Below are 7,437 nucleotides of genomic sequence, written 5' to 3' on the forward strand. Positions count from 1 at the left end.
ATTTGGATTTGTTCACCAGTTTGCGACGCACCCGCTCTCCCCTGCAATTTTGTCTGTAATTGCCTGCACTGTGACAAAAACGTTCAGTATAATCACCAAGTGTGTGTTCCTGCTTCTCGATTGAATCACCTGGTGTGTGGGTTCTTGTGATTAAAACCTTAAAAATCGGTTAAATCTGTCGTTATGTCTGTGGTGTCCCATGCTTTAAAAATCAGTTAAGAGTTGAAAATGCTCTACAGTGGACCAGGCCGAAAGAACTGAATGATTTTCATCCTGTGGCCCGAAACCTCAATACTGGCCGTATGTATGGAAAGTGTTTTCAGCCATCATCTCATTTCATCTCTTACAGAGGGTTTGAACCCACTACAGTTTGGTTATAAGCCACGGAGAGGGACAGAGGACACCACCCGGACTCTGGTTAACATGGTTACCAGCCAGCTGCAGCAGCCTGAGGCTTAAGCAAAGATTTGAGTTCTTGATTTTAGTGCAGATTTTAACATCATGCAGACTCACTTGTTCTTGCAGAGGCTTCTGGATTTGGGGATAAATGGGGGACTGTCAGCTCAGCGCCAGAATCAACATCTGACCTCGAGTCTGATCTACGCTTCCGGACTACGCTTCCCAGAGCACACTACAGCCGCCCCAGACTGCAACGCTCATCATCACACACACACACACACGGGACTTCTGATCCTGCACACCTGCTCTGAGTTTACTCGATGATTATTCTATGCATAAAATTCTTAGTTAATGGATGTTTCTTTATCTCAGTGATTTTGTCGATGCTTTTTGCAGTGTGTGTTGAAAGTGTTGATTTCAGTCATCAGCTAGAACTTTGTTTGGTCCTGCTACTTCATATAAAAACAACAATATAATGAATTTAATAATAAAACATACAATTTTCAATTAAATTAAACTCATGCTTATGAGGATATCTGTCTTTATCTGAAGAGGTGCACTTAACAGCTGACACAGTGATTGATTTCAAGTTACTGTAGGCATCCTGGGCCAGTGGGGGGGCAAATTGAGAAATAGTCCACATGTGTGCGTCATTAGTGTCTGATTTCATTCACTGTCTAATACAAGGACAAAGCTGCAGTTTTGTGGTGAGAATAAGTCTGGCTGATACAGTCTGTGTGTGGGGGGGTATGGAGGGGTTAAATCCAGGGGCCCCACAGGGCTGTGTTTTATCACCTCTGTTATTTTCACTCTGTCTTAGCCTGCCAGCAAAAAAATCTGAATATTCTGTAATATGGATATTCGAACATGGCAGTACACAGGAAGTCAGTAATAACAGCAGAGGATGAGTTTGAGTTGCTTCCTTATGGCTGATGGTACAGCGCATCCCTGGGAAATAGAGCTCGACATAAAAAAGTAATCATTTTTTATCCCCAGAGCAATAAATCTTATTAATAAACTGCAGTGTTCACTTCAGAATGTTGTGTTGAAGTAGTTTATATCTCTGTGTGTTTTATGGCTGTAATTTAATGTTTTCTTGGTCTTGGTTTTCTTTAATGTACTATTGGTCAGAGTTTAGACTCGTGAATTTGCAAATGTGTTTGGGGACAAAATGCTGCATGAGGCCTCAGTCCTTCTTCCTCTAATCGTTTGACACTCTTGTGGTTTTGTAGCCAAACTGTCTTTTTTTTTTTTTTTCCAGAAGCAGCTTCTAGTTCTCACATCTTGAGCTCATCTCACTATAAACACAGACCCAACAGTGAGTGTGTGAAGTTGTTGCTGAAGAAGAGATGAAGATGCTGCTCTCGGCTCTGATTCTGCTCACGCTGTCTGGTAGGAAACATCATCTCACTCTTCGACAGAATTATTGTTCAGAGTTGTAATTGTTTGCTGATTGATGTTGCAGTGTGTACGCTCAGTTATTGGATTATACACTTCCACAAACACATCATACTGGATCATATTAGTCAACATTAGATTCTGATCTGATCTGATTATTAACATCATTGTAATTGCTCAGGTCCTGAGAGAGAGAGAGAGAGAGAGAGAGAGAGAGAGAGAGAGAGAGAGAGAATACAAAGACAAAACATTAGATGATGCCAGGATCACTGAGATCTCATCACACAGCACGAGTAATGTGTGTGTGTGTGTGTGTGTGTGTGTGTGTGTGTGTGTGTGTGTGAGTGTGTGTGTGTGTGTGAGTGTGTGTGTGTGTGTGTGGTCCTAACCCAGACATCAGAGTACCCTGGGGTATAAAGCGGCCAGCCCCTCTTCCAAAATAAATAAATAAATAAATAAATAAAAATCTTGATGAAAATAATGTTTATTATTCTGCTGAATTAGTAGAACATAGTCAGTGGAAGTAACCCTTCTTTGAGCAGGTATTTAAACTGAATGTTCTCGAAGATTTGCACAATAGTGTGCGTGCGTGCGTGTGTGTGTGAAGGGAAAATACTGCACGAGACCTCTGTCTTTCTTCATTTGATGGTTTAACACTCTTGTCGTCTTGTAGGCAAACTGTGCAGCATCTTCAGAGTGCACATTAGATTCTGATTTGATCTGATTATTAACATCATTGTAATTGCTCAGGTCCTGAGCTCTCAGTGCGCTGTTAGGATCAAGATCATGGTTTACATTTCGTTACTCTTTTGCCCAAATAGAACCCACCTTTCCATTCACATAATGAACAGAGTCAGTGTGAGTGCAACACAAAAACACATTACACACAGACAGAGAACACAACAGCAGGTTCTTTAAAAAGTAAACACACGACTCCTGCTGTACATCAGAAAACACTGAGCCTCATGGCGCTGGACTACATTTCACACAGTTTACCCTGTGCTGATGGAACTGTAGTGGTTCGTATAGAAGGGTGGAGCACAGAAGACGGCAGGACAGAGATCGGGTTAACAGAGCGTTTTATTGCTACCCTTTTCAGTCGAACAACTAGTATGCACTTTACAGACACACACACGCTCGGCGTCTGGTTCGGGAAGAGCTCCCTCTGCTCTCGCTCTCCCTCCTTAAGTAGGGCACGGTCACTGGGAAGACACACAAACACAGGTTAATTGCTCTCAGGTGTAGTGATTCTGCCACTTACCTTCCCTGACTCCGCCCCCCTGTCACAGACCAGCGCTTGACCACACCCCCGCTGCCACATACCCCCACCGCCCGACTTAGGCCGGGCGTCCGTCTGGCCTGCAGCCGACTCCCCCCCCCGACGGGAGAGGAAGTCCGCCACAACCATCTGCGCCCCCGGCCTGTGGACCACCTTGAAATTAAAGGGTTAGAGTGCCAGATACCAACGGGTGATCCGCACTTTAGCATCCTTCATGTGGTGGAGCCACTGGAGGGGTGCGTGGCCCAAGCAGAGGGTGAAAGGGCGTCCCAGCAGATAGTAACGGAGGGCGAGGACCGCCCACTTGATCGCCAAGCACTCTCTATGGTGCTGTAGCGCCCCTCACGCACCGACAGCTTCCTGCTGATGTACAAGACTGGGCGGTCCTCCCCCTCCACCTCCTGGGACAAAGCAGCCCCCAGCCCTCTGTCCGACGCATCTGTCTGCAACATAAAGGGGAGAGAGAAGTCAGGGGAGTGTAAAAGTGGCCCCCCACACTGTGCAGCCTTTACCTCAGAGAAAGCCCGCTGGCATTGCTCCTTCCACTGGACCGGATCTGGTGCCCCCTTTTTAGTCAGATCAGTCAGCGGGCTGGTGAGATCTGAATAATTAGGTATAAATCTACGGTAATAGCCAGCCAGCCCCAGGAACTGTCTCACCCCCTTTTTGGTCTTGGGCCTCGGGCAGGCCACAATTGCTGCCATCTTATTAATTTGGGGACGCACCTGCCCGTTGCCCAAGTGGAAGCCCAGATACCGTACTTCCACCCGCCCAATCGCACACTTCTTTGGGTTGGCTGTGAGCCCCGCTCGCCTCAGCGACCTAAGGACGGCCCTCAGATGTTCGAGGTGCCTCAGCCAGTCATTACTATAGACGATGATGGCATCTAGGTAAGCGGCCGCATAAGTGGTGTGGGGGTGGAGAACCCTGTCCATCAGCCGCTGAAATGTAGCGGGTGCCCCAAACAGCCCAAAAGGAAGTGTGACGAATTGGTGTAATCCAAACGGTGCGGAAAAGGCGGTTTTTTCTCGGGATAGTGGAGTCAAGGGGATCTGCCAGTATCCCTTTGTCAAATCCAGTGTCGAATAAAAGCGAGCCGTGCATAGTCGATCGAGCAACTCATCAATCCGAGGCATTGGGTACGCGTCAAATTTAGACACCGCATTGACTTTTCTATAGTCCACATAGAACCGGACCGACCTGTCGGCCTTGGGTACCAAGACCACCAGGCTGCTCCAGTCACTGTGGGACTCCTTGACGATGCCCATTTCGAGCATGGCCTCGAGTTCTTCCCAAACCACCTTTTTTTTGTGTTTGGGTAGCCTGTAAGGGCAGCTACGCACTACCACCCCCGGGGGCATCTGTATGTGGTGCTCTATGAGGTTAGTGCGACCGGGCAGGGGCGAGAACACATCTAAAAACTCGGTCTGCAACTGGGCGACCTCCGCGAGTTGGGTCAGGGAGAGGTGGTCTCCACAGGGGACCGGAGGGATACATGACGCCACTGCCCCTTTTTGAACCTCTGGCCTCAGCTCCGCCTTCTCCAGAACCACCGGCACCAACGCCACGGGGACCTCCTCGTTCCAGAGTTTAAGCAGATTGAGGTGGTAAATCTGTAGCGCCCCACCCCTGTCCGTTCGCCTCACCTCGTAGTCAACGTCCCCGACTCGCCGTGTGACCTCAAAGGGTCCTTGCCACTTGGCGACCAATTTGGAACTCGATGTGGGCAACAGTACAAGTACTTTACCTCCCGGTGCGAACTCTCTAAGGCACGTACCCTTGTTGTACAGGCGGGTTTGCTGTTCTTGGGCCTGCCGCAAATTCTCCTGGGTTAGGTGGGTGAGGATGTGGAGTTTTGCGTGCAGGTCCATAACGTATTGAATTTCGTTTTTGCTTTGTGAAAGTCCCTCCTCCCAATTTTCCCGCAGCACATCTAGAATGCCGCGCGGCTTACGCCCATATAATAAATTGAATGGGGAGAACCCCGTGGAGGCTTGGGGGACCTCTCGCACTCAAAACAGCAAGGGCTCAAGCCACTTATCCCAATTACATGCGTCCTCACTTACGAATTTTTTAATTATATTCTTGAGGGTGCGGTTGAACCGTTCAACTAAACCATCCATTTGTGGGTGATACATGCTGGTGCAGATCGGCTTAATCCCCAATAACCCATACAGTTCGCGCAGTGTCCGTGACATAAACGTGGTGCCTTGATCAGTTGGAATCTCTTTCGGGATTCCAGCTCAGGAGATAACGCGGAAGAGCGCCTCCACAATATTGCATGCTGAGATATTGCACAGAGGCACTGCTTCTGGGTATCGCATTGCATAGTCCACCAGAACTAATATAAAGTGGTACCCTCGTGTCGACTGATCTAATGGCCCGACGAGATCCATCCCAACTCTTTCAAACGGGGTCTCGATTAATGGTAGAGGGCGCAAAGGCGCTTTTGGAATGGCCGCTGGATTTACTAACTGGCATTCGCGGCATGCCGTACACCACCTACGAATGTCGCCGCGAATCCCCGGCCAATAGAATTGGGCCATTATTCGGGGTAGTGTCTTATCCTGCCGTAGGTGTCCAGCCATGGGATTAAAGTGAGCTGCCTGGAATACCAATTCCCGGCGGCTCTTTGGAATTAAAAGTTGCATGACTTGCTCTTTCATCTGAGTGTCCTGCATCACTCGGTATAATCTATCCTTCATAATAGAGAAATAGGGGAAGGACGGGGTGGTGTTCGGCGGGAGCGTTTGACCATTGATTACTCTCACTTGGTCAAACGCATGCCGCAGAGTCTCGTCTCGCGACTGTTCTAACGGGAAATCCGAGAGGGATTCCCCGAGAGAGAGAGGAGGAGCCTGTGGCTCCTCACTCTGACGCGGAGGTGACGTAGACGGCTCTGTGACAGCTGCTCCCGCCAAGGCGACACCGGGACCTCCCCCTGCTGTAGTACGGCAGGACCCACTCTCCACTAAATGGCTCATCAACTCCCCGAATCCCGGCCAGTCAGTCCCCAAAATTATCGAGTGGGTGAGGCGAGGATTAACCGCCACCTTTACTATGAATTTTTCCCCTCGGAAAAAAATGTGGACCGACACCAAAGGGTAGCTGTGAACATCCCCATGCACACATAACACCTTCACCCCTTGTGCTCCCCCCAATGCCTCGTTTTGCACCAGGCTTTGGTGAACTGAGGTTTGATTACACCCGGAATCCACCAATGCCTGATATGTATCCCCTTGAATACTCACTGGTATGTGATACGCTCCGGCCCGATCGCGGGGGGCCTCTGGCGCATCGGGGATCCAAACCACCACGCCCACCTCCATTGCCGTGCACTGCTGTTGGAGGTGGCCCGGCTCCCCGCAGTGCCAGCAAACCGGCCCGGGCTTCCTCCCTGCACCGGTGTTCTGGGGCTCACTCACCTGGGGGGGGGGGAGACAGACACAGAAGGGAGAAACGGGAGGGCACCGCGGGTGCGGCGGGCCGGCTGGGGTGGTGCCGGCCCCCGCCTTCGCGGTGGAGGAATGGGATGAGGACGGGACACAGGAGGAGGGAGAGAGTGAGAGAGAGAAGAGGATAGAAGAGAAGAGGCTGTCTGCTGTCCTGCCACCGGAACAGCCGCCAAATGGTCCTCCGTCAGCTCGATGGCCTGATCCAGCGACGCCAGGCGGTGGCACTGGACCCACTCCATGGTTCCTGTTGGCAAGCATGCGATGAACTGCTCCAGCACCACCTGGTCGACGATCTCCTCGGCGTTGCAGTTGTCGGCCCTCAGCCACCGCCAGCAGGCGTCCCGGAGTTGCTGGCCAAACGCGAACGGCCAGCTGACTTCCTCCAAGTGCAAAGCGCAGAAGCGCTGGCGCTGCTGTTTGGAGGTGCGCCCCACACGCTGGAGGATGGCCCGGCGGAGGTCCGCATAGGCCAGCCGGTGGTCGGCGGGGAGCTGTAGCGCAGCCAGCTGCGCCTCTCCTGTTAGGAGGGGGAGGAGGCGCGCCGCGTGCTGATCCATTGGCCACCCCGAGGTCTCCGCGACTTGCTCAAAGAGCGTGATGAAAGCCTCGGGGTCATCCTGCAGGCCCATCTTTGTCAGGGTGAGGGGGGACGGCCCCGCGGTGGAAGCATCGGTAGTCCCCACCGACGTGAGGAGGTGCCGGAACGCCTGTCGATCCTCTTGCTGGGCCAACACCAGGGCCTCGAAACGCTGCTCCTGCTCCTTATGGAGCATGACTAGCGCCTGGTGCTGGCTTTGCTGCGCCTTGGCGAGGGCGTGGAACAGGTTGGCGAATGGGGAAGACTCCATGGGGCGGTTCGGCGTCTGTGCTCCAGGTCCCGGGTTTCAGCACCACTGTAGCTGTTCG

Source organism: Neoarius graeffei, chromosome 19 (genome assembly GCF_027579695.1).
Source record: "Neoarius graeffei isolate fNeoGra1 chromosome 19, fNeoGra1.pri, whole genome shotgun sequence".
Taxonomy (NCBI): Eukaryota; Metazoa; Chordata; class Actinopteri; order Siluriformes; family Ariidae; genus Neoarius; species Neoarius graeffei.